General features: G+C 34.6%; 1 pseudogene; it reads right to left on the bottom strand.

The window, feature by feature from the left end:
• Window positions 1-2,694: 2,694 nt before the first annotated feature.
• Window positions 2,695-19,186, bottom strand: LOC149553800 (retinoblastoma-related protein-like; annotated as a pseudogene).
• Window positions 19,187-19,485: the final 299 nt, after the last annotated feature.

Raw genomic sequence — 19,485 nt, 5'->3', positions numbered from 1 at the left:
CAATAGTTTCAATAGTTTCAGACTAAATCTTGAGATTTTGACCTTTGTCATTGATGTCAAAGGGGGAGAGATTAATGTGAAAATTATATACATGTCATTTTTGGGAAAGATACAAAGGGCAGAGATACATGTGTAGTATGAAGTATATTGTAAGAGGGAGCATATATGTAAAGTTGTAATAGATGTAATATTTATTCTGATAGTTAAGATTTTGTCACTTTGTCAATTTTTTCTATATTGTTTCCATCAATGCCAAAGGGGGAAATTGTTGACAATTAGCTAATAGTAATATATGATTGTTGTCATTAATGAAAACACATGATGTACATGTTAAGAAGAAACCTCATAAATAAAGATACTTTGTATTTGGCTATCAGAAAATTGTCTAAGTATAGAATTTGGTTTACAACAATGTATTGTTTTGTTTATAACATGTTCTAGACATCACATTATGTCAAGAAAAGTTACATGGAGATAGTATACATGTTGATGATGATGTTTATAACCTCAAAATTTTGTATAGACTATACAAAATAGAGTTAATTCTGTTTTGATGAAGTAGGACAATAAAATTGAAGGAAAGAATTATTTTGATTGTAAAACAATTACTTGTCCAATTAGGGTCAACATCCTTGATGTTTACTCTAACTTGGAAAAGTGAATTGTGGTCTCAACTGACCCAATAGTATTTTATGTGAAGGTATGATATTTATTCAAAGGAATTCTTATGATAAAAGTGTGCAATCTTGGTGTATTAGTGCTATCTTGTAAGATTATGAAGTAAGAAAACTTTTGTGAAAGTGATATATGCAAAGTTTTATTTGGTGATCCAAGATTGAGATAAAGATCAAAGATCAAACAAAGAAGGAAAATAATAGTAAATTACTTGTTTGAGCAGTGAACTCTTCTTGTAGCTGAAATTGCATGTTTGGCAGTGGGTTCTTCTTGCATACATTATACTACAACCTCTAGCAGGGTTGGAATCTCCTAACAAGGATTCAAAGTCTCTTAATAAGGACTGGCTATACTAAATTTTCTCATTGACTCCTAACAAGGTCCATCCTCTAACAAAGAACATATATATTAGTATATTATCTAGTGGGTATCATCCCCATTGGGTTTTTCCCTTGGCTAGGGTCTCCTTAGTTAAAAAAAATGGTGTCATGAGTTAACTTTATGTATTGTTACTATTACTATTTAGCATTACTTTATCGCTTTGTTACACATGGTTTGAAGTAACAAATAATATCTAGTTGGTGACTAAATTTTGTAGATTACTAATTCACCCCCCTCTCAGTAATTCCTATTTCTAATAGGATAAAGGACAATGACACACTTACTTCATGAGACTTCACTACCCTAGAAAACATTGAGTTGATGTTATATCTGAACAAGAATTTCATGCCAAGACAAAGTCGTAGGATTAAAGAGATGAATTGGCAAAAGGATACTTGTAGGTCAAAGCTATTCAATCTAAAAAACTATCACTCCCATGCAATGTAGGAATTCACAAATGCCTTCAGAAGCTAGAAATTGGTCAAGAAGACTAGGATGAATAGAGAGAAGACTAGCGATGGTGTTTAGTTGGAAATAGTTACTTTCTATTTTGTTTTAAACTGCTTTCAAAACTATTTCTTGTTTTCTTAAAAGTTTCTCATTCAAAGGTTGGGCTTTAATGGAGGCCATTTCAAGTTTGTAATGAACTACAAATGCTGGAGCATTTAGCTAGTTATGGGTTAGATTTATAGTAGCCTAAATATAGTTTGATAAAGCTAGTACTTTTTAAGTTTCTTATATGGGAAAAAAAATAGACAAATAGTAATATATATAGAAGTTCTTTCTTAGACCACTCTATGCTAAAGAAAGTCTTTTTGAATATATGTCTATCATATTTTTTTTGTGCTTTAAAACTTGGTGTTTGAAGTGAGTTCAATCATGGTTACTTTGTGAGCTATGATGATTAGTTCTGTATGACATCTATTACTATTTCTTGTCGGTCATTTTCATTTATCTTTTTCCAAATTAATTTGAGCTGTTATAAAGGTTAAATTGTTAGTTAAATCTTGCTTATTGGTGGAAAGGCTATGAGCTTTCCATTAATTGATTTTCTGAATATATTGATCTTTTGAATTTATTGATAAATCATTTGTAAAGGGAGATGTACTTGTAAAATTTAGAGGGAAACAAATAACAAAATGTTTATCCGATTGTCATGAACTTTATTTAATTTTCCAAACCTTGGGCATAGATTGAATTATTTTTTTAGTAGGAAAAAACAATTTGTTCACTAACATGCCACTAGAAAAAATAATTAAATAAAATAAGAAAACTAAAAGGAAAAAAAAAGTTCTGACTTAAATATCTGCAATTAAAAATAAAGAGAGAAAAGGGAGTCTATAGCTACTTCAATGAATGAATAAAAAGTAAAGGAACTTCAAAGAATGAACAAAAAGTAAGAATAGGTTCCATTATTTAAGAATATTCTTTGTATAGGTTTAAGACATATGAAGATCAACTGACATTTCAGATTTCATAAAGTTGACTAAGAAATCATTCTAGTAAAAGGAATACATAATGTGGACTAAAATACAATAATGAGCTTATTGAGAAGCATTGTAGCTTTTCTACCATTATAAGCATATTCAAGGTTTTTATATATAATACCTTTGCTCTAGATATATTTGCAAAATCCCCTTAGACACTTGGTACACCGAATAAGCTATCTTCCTTAATTATAAGAATTCATTCATCAAGCTCTCCCCTATTATCGATTGCATCTTCATAGTCCATTTCACAAGTAGGAATGGTTTCTATTATGAATCTCTCTTCTACAAGATCTTGAAAATATTGTTAGCATGAATGTTAATGATACTACTTTGTGGGAGTATCCAAAGCATTCAAGAGTATTAACATGTTGCATTTATGACTATGTTTGTCATTGATGTCAACATAGAAATAGGATTGTGAAGATTGGCAAAGTAGAAGACATAGATCTTGGTTGTAAGAATAAGTTTTTTCTTGTCTAGTGATGTGTGGTCATGGAAATGTTCAATACAGTGTCTTGATGATGTGCTTTAATGCACAAAACATAAGTCAAAGATGTACATAAGTTGTACCTGATTTACTGAGAGCAGTTAGGAGACAGAGTGCTTAGAAAGAAGTTTTTGATGTTTGTATTATATCTTTCATCTGTGATGTAATAAGAAGATGCATAGTCACATAGTGATAGAGGATAGTTGGATGATGATACCAGTAGAGGCACAAGCCCTAGTTTCACATGTGTGAAATTATGTATAGACTATGAGCTGATAGTACTATTATAATTGGAATTACTTAATTATCTTATTATAATTAATTGGGAAAGCCTCGAGGCTAACTCAAGGAATTATTTTGAAGATATGGTATAAAGGAAATACATTTTCCTTGTTTGTAATCTATAGTGATCATTGTATGAAGTGTGAAGTGATACAAGGAGCAGAGTGTTTACTAAATGCGAGTAAGTGATCCAAGGGATTATTGTATGCGAGTCTTGTGATTTGGTTACAAGATCAAAAGGAGCATAGGTCCAATTGACAAGATAGAGGAAGAAAGTACTATTCACTTCTATTATTCTACAAGGAATAATACAGAGATCATTTGGACAGTGGGTTCATTGGTATTCCTCTTGAAGTTGTTTGTGCATCGGGTCTAGTTGTCTTCCACAACTCCTAACAAGGTTGGCACAATTGCTAAAAAGGTAGGCACAACTCCTAACAAGGTTGGAATATCCCAACATGGACTCAAAGTCTCCTAACAGGGATTGATATGTATTGAATGTTGTTATAGACTCCTAACAAGGTCCATCCTCTAAGAAGGAATATTTATATTATTACATCATCTTTTGGGTACCATCCCCACCAAGGTTTTCCCTCTAATCAAGGGTTTCCCTAGTTAACATATCTAGTTTTATTGTGTATGAGATCTTGTTGTAGTTTTTGATTATATTTCTCATATAGTTAAAGTTTAATAAGGTTGATAATTGGTATATTAGTAGTATAACTAATTTAGCCCCCACCTCCCCCCCTCTTAGTTATATTGGTGAACTATATATTATAACAATTGGTATTAGAGCATTAGGTCCTTAAAGGATAAGCTTAACAGCTTTGAGAGATGGGTAGTGAATCTTTTTAGAAATGATAGCCCTAGATTTGAATGGGTCAACTATGATAGTTAGAAGGAGAAGATGAAGACTCATCTTTTACACATGGAAAATAGTGTGAAGATGATTGTGAAAGAAGAGAAAGATTGAAGAATGTAGTGAAGTAGAAAGAGATCTGTTCATGCACAACATTAGAGTTAGATAAGATCTTCCAATAATGAATAGAGTCAGGTAAAGTTACTTCAAACATCTCATGAAATTTGGAAAGCATTAGAATCTATTTTTGAAGGTGATACACATACAATAAGAGCAAGATTAAAGAATTAGATATGTGCATTTCAAGATGCTAAAATGATGGAAGACAAATAAGTAAGAAACTATATTGGTAGGATATTAGAGATTGTTGTAGGAATCAAGTCACATCATTCAACCAAAGAAAAAGATGAGGTTGTGTGGAAGATCTTGAAAACACCACCATTCAAGCAAGTTGCTAAGATGATTCAACTTTTAATACCCTACATTAAGGAGTTTACCAGGGAAATGTTGCTTGGAAGATTAGAAGTAATAGAAGTGGATTTGATACAATTAGGAGAACTAATAAGAATTGAAACAACTTTCAATACCTTGAATGTTTGACCAAGCCTGTCTAGAGGCACAAGCACACATGAAGATTTTTCTAGTAGTAGAAGAACTAGATGTAATGAAGACAAGAAGATTGATGAAGGTATAGCACTTATTGTGAGAAAATAAAAAGATGGAAAAAATATTTTTAAATGTACAACATGTAATGGGTCTGGTCATTATGCATCTAAATATCCCAAAAGAGAGAAAAAGTATAAGTTAAAGTTTAAGCCTAGGAGAGATACAAATTTTTTGTAGGTTAATGAAGTAGAAGAATATAATGAAAAAGGTCAGAGTGAAAGTGATGATGAGCTAGGATTTGTAGCTATTAAGGAAGATGATCTTGATAGAGAAATTAGAGAAGAAAAGGCTATATTTTACCAAGTTGAAAAGAAATTTTATTGGATAATAGATAGTGGTTGTTCACATCACATGACTAGTGATATAAATAAATTTATTAAATTCAAAAATTATGATGGAGATATTTTTAGAGTTGGTACCAATGCATCTTATCATATTAACAGTTGTCAAACAAAGGGTATACATTGCAATTTACAGAAAAATACTTGCACTATCTTGGATAAGGATGGTAAGATGATTGGAACTAGAACTAGGTCCAAAGGTAATGTATTTCAATTGAACCCCACTAAAATGACTTTTTTGGTTGCTAGAGTAGGTAACACTTGGTTATGGCATAGGAGATTCTATCATATAAATTTTAATAATATTTTAAAGGTTAGTAGCATGTTTGCAATTAGAGATCTACCTAAGATAATAAAGCCTACTAGTGTAGTTTGCAAAGAATGTATTTTGACTAAGTAGAAGAAGGCATCTTTTTGCATCAAGAAGTTCACAACCATAGAGAAGGTGGAGATTGTTCACACAAATCTGAGTGGGCCCTCAACAACAAGAGGATTCTATGGTGAGAGGTATTTTATGATTTTTGTTGATGGTTTCATTAGATTGATGTGGGTAGAATTTCTTAAAGAGAAATATGAAGCTTTTGAGAAGTTTAAGATATTTAAGAATAGAGTTGACAATGAATCTGGTTTAAAGATACAGTGTTTGAGATCAAATAGAGGAGGAGAAATCACCTCTAGAGAGTTTAACATATTTTGTGAAGAGAATGGAATCAAAATCTAGTTATCTTCACCTACGACACCTAAATAGAATAGGATTGTAGAAAGAAGAAATAGATCAATAGTAGAGGCAACAAGAGCAATGTTGTTTGAGAATGATATATCTAAGAAATTTTGGAGAGCAGTCAATATGAAATTGTACACTATAAACAAAGTACAAATTTGAAAAGATATGAGTAAGATGCCTTATGAGCTATGGTTTGGTCATTCACCATCAGTTAAGTATTTTAGAATATTTGGAAGCAAGTTTTATATGAAGAGAGATGATGATGTTGGTAAGTTTGATCCAAGAAGTGTTGAAGGTATGTTTCTTGGCTATTCATTGAAAAGAAAAGCTTACAAATATTTTAATCATAGAACTAAGACAATAGTTGAGTACACACATGTAAAGATTGATGAAAAGCTTGGAACTAAGGAAAAGATGTTAGATTACAATTCAGATGAAGAAGAAGATAATTCTAGAATTGTTAGCCAAAATGATGAAGTTTTCTTTGAGAATAAAAATGATCTACAAAATGATATGTTAGTTATTGAGAAAAGAGGAGAATAGAGGTTTAAACCTAGAGATGAGATAAGGTTCAAGAGGTCAAATCCCATGCCTAACAAGAATCTAATAAAGAATCACCCTCTAGAGTAGATAATTGGAAGCAAAGACTATTAGAGTAAATAATTAATTAATTATTAATTATTTATTCTATTGCTTAAGCTTACTTAGGGTAATGTATGTAGTTGAGGTTAGTTGTTGACAACACAGGAGTTTTTTCCCTTTAGCATACTTATCTTTTCCACCTCTTGTGGATGTGTGCTTAGTTGTCAACCTTATCTCCTACCACATTCCATCTTGTTCTACAAGATTCCATTAGGCCTTTTTATTCGGTCTCTCACTCCTTGTAAATTCATTTCATTTTTCCATTTTCACATAGAAATTCTAATTTTCTATTGTGAAATATTCTTGTGTGGTATTTGCTTCAAGCTCTTTGCTCCCTAGGTTTCTCTTCAGCAAGCTATTTGCATTGCAGGTGATCTTGGCTATAGTGCCTCTCCCATTTGACTTTTGTAAGTCATCCTAATGGATGCAACCTTGATGATCTTTTGTTGTGAAGGGATCATGATTGTGACCCTGAGTGGTCTACATCGTTGAGGTGTTTGGATTTATGTTTCTGTTTCAGTTACTTTGATTATGCTTTTGTCTGATCTTTGAGATTATGATGTGATTTTTGGTTCACTGAGGTTTGTGCCAGTGGTTACCAGGATCGATGTGGTATCATGAGGTTGTTCTGTGATTACCTTAAGATGTGTGTAGAGATTGCACTATGTTCTTTTACCATGCTACACTAGACTAGGCTCCTATAGCAGTGGTTAGTCATGTTTATGACTGTGTTCGCTTATATGTTTTAAGTGCCTTATTAAATGCATTAATGATTAGAAATGGATTATTCTTGTTGGATTCTTTGGTTATGTGCTGCGGACATTTACCTTGTTATATTTCTGATTAGAGAGATATTTGTTACTCATGTTATGTTTACATTTGAGAGGACCCGAGGGTTAGATGTTACACTTTGATTCTAGTATCATAGATGTTATACTACTATGTTGTTCAGTTAATCATATTGTATGATGATGCCATTTTGAGATGATAGTATGTTTTATGATGTTATCTGGTTAACTGCTATTTGGACATACCTCTAATTTTGTTATGTGAAGGATTTAATGCTATGGTTATTTACTTCCTTCCTGTGTTGCTATGCCTTTTGTGAATGTGAGTGATGTAAATAGATTATTTTAATATAATTAAATAAATGGTTGAATTAGGTGATTTAATACATTTATTGCTTCGGCTATGTTATTATATGCAATTGCACTTGATCGTGTTGTTTAGTGTGCAGGATTTATATCCCTGGCAGTGGCACTTGGAGTTAGTGATTCAGCCATTCATATTTTACCAATGTCACCTTTGTATGGTCGACGTATCCTTAATTAAATATTTTAATTTAAACCTTTTGGTGATTATTAAATCCAAACTCATTTGCATTATGTGATTAGACCAGTAAGCGTGTCCGTGCATTTAGAGTTTCTCTTTGTCGCGAAAGTTGTTCAAGAGATTTATGTGTTTTTGGGTTTTCGAGCTTTTTAATTGATTTATTTTAATTTCTGGCAGCTTTTCCATAGATGAATTCTTATTTATAGGAATAGCCTATTTTCGTTTGGGTGGATTCGAGGTTTAACTGGATTGGCTGGTTAAATGCCCTAATTGATTATTCACCTAAAAAGTGAATAAATATCCAAAAAGGAATTTAATTCTTCACTTCTCACTTTTGAATTGGAAAGTTGGAGAGTAAAACCCAAAATCCTCTTCATGAGGATTTACTATTTTGTTCATTGTGGGAGCTACGGGCGTGGGATCGTCGCGAGGTTGGGCTTGTTGGATCTAGCTCGGAGAAACCTTAGATTGCAGCAATTTTCAGCTACTTTTGTGAGATATTTATTTTATGGTTCAGATTTTCATTTTGCCCTTTTGGCTGTGACGTAGGGCTTTCCTATTTTATTGTTTCTGCTCCATTTTTGCTTCTGTTTTTGGTAGCCGTTTGTTTGGAGGCTAAGAACTAGTGTTCCCCTCCATTTCTATATGTTAGTTCTACCTGGTTGGGTGGGTATGAAGATTTCCCTATTTTTCGGGATGAGGGTTTGGAGTTTTGCACCGTTATGCTGGCCGTTTTTGCATATAGTGTCCGATTTCATTTATTTTTGGATTTTTGGGGGGTTTTGAATCCAAAGGCCAAATGGGTTTTAATTTTGAAGTTTTCCAAATTTTTGGAATTTTTACCTCATTTTGCGTACCGCCCTGTTTTCTTGGGTTTTCTTGGCACAATGTGGGTCGTGGACCTTGATGATCTATTTGGATATCAGTCAGACTACTTTTGCACTTTTATGTTGCATTGGGATGCATGTTGCATATGTACTCCCGACGTTGTGATCGATTGAGCGATTTTATTCTTGTTATGGTTTTTGTTGGACCTTTGCTTTTGTTCCGTGAATGCTAGGATTCATGTAGAATCCATACTCTCGGATTGAGGCTAGTTGAGTGAGTTCATGATGTTTGGTCTTGTTACATCATTGAGATTCATGTAGAATCCATACTCTCGGATTGAGGCCAATTGAGTGGTTTTGTGATGTATGGTTTTATTGGCTTTGAGATTCTTGTAGAATCCGTCCTCTTGAGTTGCTTTCGATTGGGTGTTTTATTTTGCATTGTGTTCTCATTCCTATCCTTGTGTTATGATCTTCATGATGGTGGTGCACCACACATGAGGACGTATGTGTACATTTGTTGGGTGACTTGCGGGGCTCGATCTTTCATGGATTTGTCGGAAGTTATGATCATTGGAGTTGGGATGGGAGTATGCATGCCCACGGGCACTTGTCATAGGATGAGCATGGGTAGGGTAGAGTAACATATGGAGGGGGCTTCTATCCTGTAACCTGGTGACTACTTCCTGGTTGGCAGAGGAAGTTTTATATAAGTGATAATTAAATTAAAACTTTGGGTGGTAATAAATACAAGATAATGTGTGGGTTGTGCACCTTCCTCGAGCCTTTGTGGATCTGTTACTCCCTGGTGTGGAGGTTCTTTTCTCTAATTTTTGTCCTTTCTGCTTCAGGGAGTGTTTTCGTGTTTCTATGGGTGACATTTGTTCAGCATGGTGCAACACTTTAAAAAGTATCGCACGCCCATGCAAACTATGTTGTATGACACTGTAAAGTATCGCACAGCTTCTTGAGAAATGTCGTACGACACTAGAAGAGTGTCGCACGCCTTCTTGAGAAATATCGTACGATGCTAGAAAGTGTCGCATGCCTTCTTGAGAAATATCGTACGATACTGGAAGAGTGTCGCATGCCTGAAAGAGAAGTATCACCCTCCCTTAGTAAAAAGTGTTGCAAGATTTTTGTGAAAAACCTGTGCGTGCCATTAGCAGGCACTTTTCTTCATACTTAAGATATATTTTAATATATGCAACAAATCGTTTAAGATAGGTTTCAGACCTCTCAGAGATAAGTTATGGATTCTAGGAAATTTCAGGGCTTCAGAAATCTAGACTTAGCCAATTTTCAGGGCTTTAGGATTTCAGGCTTAGCCAAATTTTGGGATTTTGCATTTTACCCCAGCTTGATGTTTTGTTGATGAGTGGTCATTTCTTGTGCCCTCATATTGTTGTGGTGGTTGTTGGCTTTTGTTTGGGTGTGTCAGTTGGGTAGTGGCATTCAGAGATTCATTGGTTGCCGGGATTGTGTTGAAGTCTTCTGTTGTGATCTTTGTGATCCCTGTATGATGTTGTCTTGTGCATTCATACTTGTAAAAAAAATTTATCTTGGCTTGATTTGAATCCTTGTTTCCAAGGATCTCTGAGCGGGGCATTACATTGACACATTATCGGAGTCAGATTCTCAACTCCTACATGGTATCAGAGCCTCCCTATTGCTTCTTGTTCGAAGGACTTTTGAAGCCATAATTTGGAGTCACAAACCCTAGTTTGTTTGTGCAATTTTTTTTCAAATCGGGGGTAGACCAAATTTTTGGAGTATTTTTAGCCCAAACGAACATTGCCATTGGATCCAAAAGGCCATTTATAGCTAAGTTTCATATGAAACTTTTTGTTTTTGACTTCAAGCATTTTTTTGGAAATTTTTTTAGCCTCCCACGGTTGCCATATGGACGAATTTGCAAAAAATAAAATAAAAAAATAAAAATAAGAGCACTGCCATAGCAATGCTAAAATGCCACCCAGTGGCAACCGAACAGCCTCTGCCAGCTGCCAGAACCCCACTCCATCGGCAGCTCTGACCCGCACCACCACTGCAGGACAATGCCACTGTGACTTTGCCCCAGCTCAACCAAGGAGCCACCACCGCTTTGCCAAAGGAAGCGGCGCCATCGAGTTTACCTCCTAGGCACCACCACCACTAGAAATTTCCACTGTTTAGCCACCCAATAGTCACTCTGATAGGTGACATCATTTTATGAACTGCTAATGTCTTTTTTTGGCAATATACAATGCTGACATCATCTCTCGGGCATCTTACATCACCTTTTCAAGAACTTGTGCTAACATCATTTTCTGTCTTGTTGATGTTATTACCCCACAGGCTGGCATCATCTTTTTGGCCACTGATGTCATCATACCAGAAATTGACATCATCTTTTGGTGAGATCCTTGTGACACGCATATGGGCATCAAATTTAACCTAGTGCCTGTAATTTTCCAGCAAGGTGCAATTTTGGAGCAACAGTCAATTTTTTGGCTATAACTTGAGCATACAGAGGTCTTTTTTCAATCCGAAAGAAGTGTTGAAAAGCTGACTTAGAGATGGAGAAATTGGTGCTAGTTTCATAAGATTCTAAGTTTGTTTGAGCTCCCATTTTTAGTGTCAAAGTAGAGGCTTGTGTTTCCTTCTATTCTGCATCAATAAATCTAGGTTCTTTTTCAATTTTTTGCTTTCTATAGTTGTTTTTGTGGTATTTGAGAGATATTCTTGTATGTTTGTGAGGAGGGTGTCTTTCTTTTCTATAATTTACTTCAGTAAAGACCTTTTTACTTCTATCTTCTTCTTTCTCCCAATGGCAGATCCATCTGTGACCCGTCTCACACCACACAACTACCAGACCTGGAAGGCACAAATGACTAGGCTTCTCATGTCAAGAGGTCTATGGTCTTGTCTAGATGAGAATCAGCTAGTTCTCATGCACCCTTTTAAGGTTCTTTAGCATAGGAACAAGATGGATGAAGCCATCAGACTGATTACACTCAACATTTCAGACACTTTGTTATTTCACCTGGATGGTTTGACTACTCCACGAGCTTATTGGCAAAAATTTCAGACTTTGTTTGGATAGATGAATGAGTTCAAAGCATTTCAGTTGGATGCAAAATTGACTTCTTTGTCACCAAGCAACTTTCCCATCATTAAGGACTTTCTGATGAATTTCAAATCGCTACGTGCAATTTTATAGGGATGTGGGAAGAACAAAACTGATAATGAGTGCATATTTTTGATACTCTCAAAGTTGAAGGGGCTATATTAGGTTTTTTCTTCTACTTTCTACTCCACCATGGATGCCCTTGGAGACAGACATAGGATGCCTACATTTGAGATGTTTTGTGATAGGTTGATTAGGGAACAGGCAAAGATCCAATAGGTGGATGGCTCTGGCTCTTCCAACCAAGCATTGGTTGCTCAAAATTCTAAGGAGAAATCAAAGAAGAAAGGAAAATTAAAGAAATACACATCAAAATATGATCCTAAGCCTCCAGCTAATTCTCCAACAAACCCTCCCAAGGGTAAAGATTCTTCAAAGTCAGGTGAGTCTACCTCCAAGACCAAGAAGAAATCGAGTGAGAACTGCAACTTTTGTGGGAAAGGTGGACATTCAGTTTCTAGGTGTTGGAAATGATTAGAGGCTTTAGAGGAAGCCATGAAGGGGCATCACATTTCAGCTCCTCAGTCTTCATCTCCACCTACAGGCAAAGGTTATGCTCTTTCTACACAAGCTATGACTTCAGTGCCTTTATGGATTCTTGATTCTGGGGCTTCTCCCCACTTAACAAACACTCCTAAGTTGCTTACTTCACTTGCTCCTTGTGCCACCACATAGATTGCAGTTAGGAACTCTTGACAACTTTTTTTTTTGGGATCTGGCACTGTTGCTTTGGCCGGGGGCTCTCTATAGGATGTACTTTGTGTTCTTAATATTTTGATGAACCTTCTATCTATCTATCAAATTTTCCACTCTGGCTCTGGGAAGACAGTCAAGTTCTCACCACATGATGTGGTTATTTGAGACTTGCATGATCCAAAGATGATTGTGGCTACTGAGAGTGTTGACTCTGCATCTCGCCTCTATAGATTTGATGGATTTGAGTCTTCAGATGACACAGGTTCATGTTTAGTTGCACATGCAGATTCAGTAAGCAGACTTTGGCATGAAAATTTTGGGCATGTCAATTACAGATATCTTCAGCAGATGAGCACATAGGCAGTTGTTCTTGGGCTTTCCCATATTTCCTATCCAGATGGTGTTTGTTAAGGATGTGCACTTGGCAAGCAACATAGGAATTCTTTTCCACATGGACGAGCCACTCATGCTTTAGCACCTTTGGAGTTGATTCATAGTGACCTCATGTCATTTCCTACTCCTTTTTTGAGTGCTAGATATGTGCTTACATTCATTGATGACTTCTCTAGACGCACATGGGTGTACTTTCTTAAGTACAAGTCTGATGCCTTTGACTCATTTCGAGTTTTCAATGCATTTGTAGAGAAGTAGTCTGGACTTTCTATTCAGTGCATACACACAGATAATGGGGGGAAGTATGTGAACTAGGCTTTCAGAGATTTCTTTTCTGAGCATGGTCTTTAACATTAGCTTTCAGTGCCCTACACTCCTCAATAGAATGGTGTGGCCGAGAGAAAGAACAACACCCTTTGGAAGATGAAAAATTGCATGATTTAGTCTATGTCCATGGATTCATGTTTTTGGGCAGAGGCAGTCAATTGCACTAATTACATTCAGAATCAGATGCCTTACAAGGCACTTTGACATATGACTCCTAAGGAGGCTTGGTCCCATGCCAAGCTTGATGTGTCATCATTCAGAGTTTTTGGGAGTACAACATATGCATTTGTACTTGACGCTCAGAGGAAAGCAATGGAATTGAAGAGCTGACCACTAATTTTTGTTGGCTACTGCAAGGATGTAAAGGCTTATAGGTTATTTGATCCTACTTCCAGAGAGGTCCTATTTCAACGGGATGTCCAATTTGATGAGAGCCCTCCTGTAGTTCATTCCTCATCTCCAGTGCCTCCTCCAGCTCCCACTACTCCCTCTTCATCTCCACTTTGTTTCATAGATGATGAGGATGATGATTGTGGAACATCAACATACCAAGCACATTGAGTTGCATATGCATTTCATCTGTTAGTTGATTCAAGATGGTGTTATTGCATTGGAGTACATTCCTATTGCCGGTCAGGTTGCAGACATCTTCACTAAACCTTTTGCATCACCTCACTTTCTTCAGCTATGGTTAATGCTTGGGGTTACAAAAGTTGTCCTTGGGGGGATTGGTTGAGGCCATCCTTCCTTCACTTCATATTTTTTTTCAGCATGTTGTTTTTACCTCTTTTTGGGGGAGAGTTTTTCCCAAGTGGTTTTTCTCTATTTTCCCATTTTACAGAGGTTGTTTTTTCTTGCATTGTACTTGGGTACCTAAAATGGACTCATTTTTGGGACCCATTTTGCATTTTTTTCTTTGTTTTGTGAGCTTAAGGAATTCCCCTAAGTTGCACTTAAAGGGGGGTGTTAGAGAAAATAATTAATTAATTATTAATTATTTGTTTTATTGCTTAAGCTTACTTAGGTTAATGCATGTAGTTGAGGTTAGTTGTTGATAACACGAGAGTTTGTTCCCTTTAGCATACTTATCTTTTCCACCTCTTGTGGATGTGTGCTTAGTTGTCAACCTTATCTCCTACCACATTCCAGCTTGTTCTACAAGCTTCCATGAGGCCTTTTTATTTGATCTCTCACTCATTGTAAATTCATTCCATCTTTCCATTTTCACATAGAAATTCTAATTTCCTATTATGAAATATTGTTGTGCAGTATTTGCTTCAAGCTCTTTGCTCCCTAGGTTTCTCTTGAGCAAGCTATTTGCATTGCAGGTGATCTTGGTGCATTATCGGAGTCAAATTCTCAACTCCTACAAACACAATAGTGTGATGAAAAGAAACTGAGTTAATTAAGCGATGTGTTGGACTTCTCAAGTTGAACCTAAAAGTAGAGATGAAGCATGTAAACATGATAATTGGATTCAAGCAATTAAGGAGGAATTAGATCAGATTGTGATGAATGAAACATGGGAGTTAGTTCCTAGAGCTGAAGATAAGAATGTGATAGGAACCAAATGGGTATTTAGAAACAAGATGAATGAGCAATGTAGAGTTGTGAGGAACAAGGATAGACTTGTATGCAAGGGATAGTCATAGAAAGAAGACATAGACTATGAGGAGACTTATGCCCCTATAGCTAGAATGGAAGCAGTAGGAATGTTCTTGACTTATACAACAAATAAAAAGTTCAAAGTATGAACTAGATGGATGTTAAATCAGCTTTCTTGAATGGAGAACTTGAAGAAGAGGTATATATTGAGCAGCCTAAAGGTTTTCCTCTAACAAAAGAAAAAGATATGATATGTAGACTAAAAACATTTCTATATGGTCTAAAGCAAGCGCCTAGAACTTGGCATCCAAGGTTGGACAACTATTTGGAAAAGCATGTATTTTCTAAAGGTATGATAGATAGTAACTTATATTTGAAAGAAATTGAGAATGGTTTGCTTTTAAAAGTAAAAAAAAAATTATGACATCATATTTGGAAGTAATGATGAAGCAAATGATAAATTTTCTAAAGAAATGATGAATGTGTTTGAAATGAGAATGATAGGAGAAATGGAGTTTTTCCTAGGATTGTAGATTGTGTAGAACAATGATCGTATGTTCACCTCATAAGCTAAGTATTTGAAAGATTGGTTGAAAAGGTTTGGATTGGAAACTTTTAAGCCTATTAATAGACTTATGATAATTGGTCAAAAGTTATCTAGCAAAGATGAGACACCTATAGTTGAGCAAAAGAAGTACAAATCCATGATTAGAGTTTTGCAATATTTGACTCACACTAGACCAAATATAAAACATATAGTTGGGATTGTAGCTAGATTTTAAGCTAATCCTAAGTAGTATCATTATGCAATAGTAAATAATATATTCAGGTATTTGAAAGGAGATATGAATATGGAATTTGGTATGATAGATTGAGTGATTTCACTCTATGTGCATATACTAATGTAGATTGGGCAGACAATATGAATGATAGAAAGAGCACTTTTTGTGGAGAATTTTTCCTTGGAGGAAGATTGGTTTCTTGGTTAAGAAAGAAACAATCATGTATTTATTAGAGTACTATTGAGGTAGAGTATGTTTCAGCAACAAAAAAAATGTAATCAAGTTATGTGGATGAAAAAAATATTGAAGGATATCATAATTGAGTTTGTAGAACCTATTATCATTTACTATGATAACACAAGTACAATGAATATGTATACAAATCCTATATAGCATTCTAGGAGTAAACATATATCTATTAAGTATCATGTGTTGAGATAGAAAGAAACCAAAAAATGGATAAGATTAGAGTATGTATGTAGTAAAGATCATATTGTAGATATTGTTATGAAACCTTTACCTAAAGATACATTTGAATACTTGAGAGGTATGCTTGGGATTATGCCCCTACCTACTTATGAGTAGATGATGTAGTAAATGCATTAGTATAGTGGTACAAAACACTATTGTTAGACTAGACTAAATGCTAATGCTTCCCATATGGCAGAGTATCTATGATGAGCTGAGTCACTAAAGACTCTTGGTATTTGGTCTTAAGAAGTGTCTTTGGACACTTGAGTTGGTTGAAGACTTGAAGCAATAAATTGACATAATGAGGACTTTGTCATTGATGTCAATGGGGGAGAGAATATACATGGAAAACATCTCTTAAGTATGTATGGGGAGAGTGCATAGAAATTGCTACTTTATTAGGGACATTAAGAAAGATTCATGTAAAGAAGTAGGAGGAATATACCTATGGGGGAGATATGTAGCATGAGGAATTCTGATGTATGGTGAGTTGTTTAGTGTGAATAATTGTTACTAATACTAAAGAAGAAGAAGAATAGAGAAGTGTTCTAGAGGTTTTCATATTTGATTAATGAAGAGGATTTGAGAAGATGAGTACATAAACAACAACAACATAGTACTATTTTGGTGTTTGTGGAACTTAGATATTTTTCATCTATGTTTCCATCAATGACAAAGGGGGATATTTTTAGGATGAATATTGATGATATTACTTTGGGGGAGTATCCTTCACATTGGAGAGCATTGACATGTTGCATTTATGACTGTGTTTATCATTGATGTCAACATAACAATAAGTCTATGAAGACTGGTAGATTAGCAGACAAAGATCTTGGTTGTATGTACAAGGTTTTTCTTGTTTTGTGATGTGATCATGGACATGTTCAGTACAATGTCATATTGATGTGGTTTAATGTGCAACACATAAATTGAAGATGTATAGAAGTTGAACCTGATTTACTAAGATCAGTTCAGAGATAGAGTGCTTCAAAATAAGTTTCCAATGGTTGTATTATATCTTTCATCTATGATGAAATAAGAAGATGCATGGTCAAATAGTGATATAGGACACTTGGATGATGACATTAGCAGATGCACAAGCCCTAGTATTGTATGTGTGGCATTTTTTATAGACTATGAGACAACAATGCTATTGTAATTGTAATTAATTAATTATCTTATTATAATTAATTGGGAAAGCCTCAAGGTTGACTCAAGAAATTATTTTGAAGACCTAGTATAAAGTAAAGATATTTTACTTTTTTTAATGTGTAGTGATTTTTATATGAAGTGTGAAGTGCAAAAAGCTAAAGAGTGTTTACTGAATGTGAGTAAGAAATCCAAGGGATTATTGGATGTAAGTTTTGTGATCTAGTTACAAGATCAGAAGGAGAAAAAGTATATTTGATAGGACATAAGAAGGAAGTACTATTCATTTCTATTATTCTACAAGGACTAATAAAAGGATCATTTGGATAGTGGGTTCATTGGTATTTCCCTTGAAGTTGTTTGGGTAGTGGTTTCAAGTATCTTCCACAACTCCTAACAAGGTTGGCAAAACTCCTAATAGGGTTGGAATCTCCTAACATAGATTCAAAGTCTCCTAACAGGGTTTGATATGTACTTAATATTTTTATAGACTCCTAACAAGGTCTATCCTCTAACAAGGAATATTTATATTACTATATCATCTTGTGGGTACCATCCCCACTGAGGTTTTCCCTTTGATTAAGGGTTTCTGTAGTTAACATATCTAGTGTTATTTTGTATGACAATCTTGTTGTGGTTTATGATTATGTTGCTCATATGGTTAAAGTTTAATAAGTTTGATAATTATGATATTAGTAGTATAACCAATTCAACCTCCCCTACACCTGTCTCACTTATATTGGTGGACTATATATTCTAACAAATATGCCAAACCATCTGAAAGATCCTAAGCAACATAACATAACTCATTATTAAAATTCCATTCAATCATATGAAGAAAATAAAATGAAAGAGTAAATCACCACCTGTATCAACATCCTTCAACTCTTTAGTGTGGAATTATAAAGGAGGGCATGTTTTGTTTTTCAAAATATCAACTATGAGGACATTAGCCTTGTCAATTATTTTTAGTTAGTCCTCTTCTGATGTGTGATAGATATTGCATAGACATGATATCATATCATCTCTTTAACCACCTTTTCTAATAGATAGAATGGATATCTTAGTATAAATGGGGTAAATCCTAAACAAGAATCAGACAAGAAGCTGAAAATAATAAACAACAACTTATTAGAATCATTTGAGTAAAATGCACAAGGTAATAGCAAAGTGCATAGAATCATTAAAAGAAAAAATATTGCATTATATAGGAACATACAAAATTAGAATAGCCTATCATCTAAACAATCTACCCATTAAGAGAAAAATGGGGCTATAAACCAAGTCAAATATGAAACTGATTACCCTAAACACACATTTTCACAAACCAACAATAATAACAAATAAATCCACCTTGTAAACCTACCAGTATTGATAACAAAAAAATTGTACAAGTCACTAGGTCTTTGAAGCAGCTAAAATCATAGATTCTAAGTGCTATGAACAACATTTAGAAAAATCTAAAATAGTTTAAAATAGGCCCCATCCCACTTGAAACAAACTTAGAACTATTAGTGATTGTATCTTGAGTGTTATCCTTTTATGAAAAGAAATCTTAGTACATTCATTTGTAATACCTAAAAGAAATGACACAAAAGTTCAATGACATAATAATTATAGGTAGCATTGGACATTTCTCATTCGATGATAAATCTCAAAACATAAGGGAACATGCATGAAAAAAATCACATTAGTCTTCATCTCACACACTATAAGACAACAAAGAAAGGCAAGACATAAAGGTGTAAGAGCATTTTTTTAAAAATCTTTGATGTATAATGCATGTTATGATGCAATAAACCTAGATCTTGTTAGCCTCTTTCCTCTATGGGGAATGCTCTTGTCTTAGTGTAGGAAAAAAATACCATGCAGTATAAACACATCGCATTCACCAGCTTTAGCTATTTGTGCTTCCCTTTTTGCTCATAATTTCATAGTTTTCTATAGGCAATTTTTTCATGATTTGTAGGATTTTTAGTAAAAATACTTGGGGAAGTTTTAATTTGGCTGTTGATGTGTAGAGTTTGTGAGGTAGAAATTTGGTTTTAGGGCGTTGATTTAGGTTTTGAGACAAAATTTAAATATAAAAAGGTTATGAAGGATTTGTGTCAGATGTTGAAAGAATTTTGATTTTTAGATGTTTAAATTGGGTTCAGATTTAAGTATTTTATGCTAATTGGTTTGATG

The sequence above is a fragment of the Cupressus sempervirens genome, chromosome 6 (assembly GCF_028749045.1).
Source record: "Cupressus sempervirens isolate cs-2001-9-10 chromosome 6, ASM2874904v1, whole genome shotgun sequence".
Taxonomy (NCBI): Eukaryota; Viridiplantae; Streptophyta; class Pinopsida; order Cupressales; family Cupressaceae; genus Cupressus; species Cupressus sempervirens.
Note: the sequence above shows the minus strand (reverse complement) of the source record. Positions and strands in the feature narration are given on the sequence as shown.